We start from the raw sequence: 1,110 nt of genomic DNA on the forward strand, positions 1-1,110 counted from the left end.
TCTCAATGGGGTTTTGTACATCGGGGGGGGGGGGGGGTTATGTGTTTTTTTTTTCTTTTTTCCTTCACTCCCTCCTTCCTCCTCCTCCTCCTCCTCCTCCTTGTCCTTCTTTTCTCAGCACACATTTCCATGCTTTTGAATGGCCATTAAAGGAGGAACCATAAAGGGGGTGGAGGGGGTAGTGGAGTAGGGCAGAGTGGGGTTTGGGGTAGGGTGGGTGGGGGCTTTAGTCAGCAGGGGGAGGCTTTGAAAGCGAATCTGGCTGATAGGAAGCCAGATAGGCAGGACTGCGGGGAGCGCGGCACAGCGCGGCACACAATATGCCGCCAACAGAGGCTTCCTGTGGGGCCAGAGCCGGAAAATGAAAAAAAAACAAGGGGAAAAAATGGACTCACGGAATAAGAGGAAGAAAAGGAGAGCATACCCCACTACCACCGCCCTTTTAAATCCTCTCTCTCCCTCTCCCTCTCCCTCTCTCTCTCTCTCTCTCTCTCTCTCTCTCTCTTTCTCTCTCTCGCTACCACCACCCTTTTAAATCCTCTCTCTCTCTCTCTCGTGCAACAACCACCCCTTTAAATCCTCTCACTCTCTCTCTCTCTTGCTCTCTCTCTGTTGCTACCACCACCCCTTTACATTCTCTCTCTCTCTCTCTCTCTCTCTCTCTCTCTGTTGTTGCAGTCTTCTTACTCTCTATACATCATAGGGGAAAGAATAGAGGGCCTCTATTTTCTTTGTCACCATCTAGATCACTGTCCTGCATAGATATTACAGCCAGGTGCTTCAGTCCTCCATATGAACTGCTGACTTGTTTTGAACTCTGGGGACGGGGGAGGGGTAGAATTCAGCTCTGCATTCAATTTAGGATGTTGGTCCCTTGACTATTAAATGTTCATTTTTAAAAATCCTTTTTTTAACCTGATTAGTTTCAATAGTAGTGTGAACAATGGCGTAAAATAAAATGTGAGTTGAAAGCTAAACTTTTTTTTTCTTTCTCATCCAAAAGCCATCACAAAAACAAGTGCTAGGAGAATGACAAATGTCTTAGGGACTCTCTTGGGTGCTGTAATGTACCAGTGATATTTATATGGTCTGATTATCCTGCCAGCTTCT

This window comes from Clupea harengus, chromosome 9 (genome assembly GCF_900700415.2).
Source record: "Clupea harengus chromosome 9, Ch_v2.0.2, whole genome shotgun sequence".
NCBI classification, from domain to species: domain Eukaryota; kingdom Metazoa; phylum Chordata; class Actinopteri; order Clupeiformes; family Clupeidae; genus Clupea; species Clupea harengus.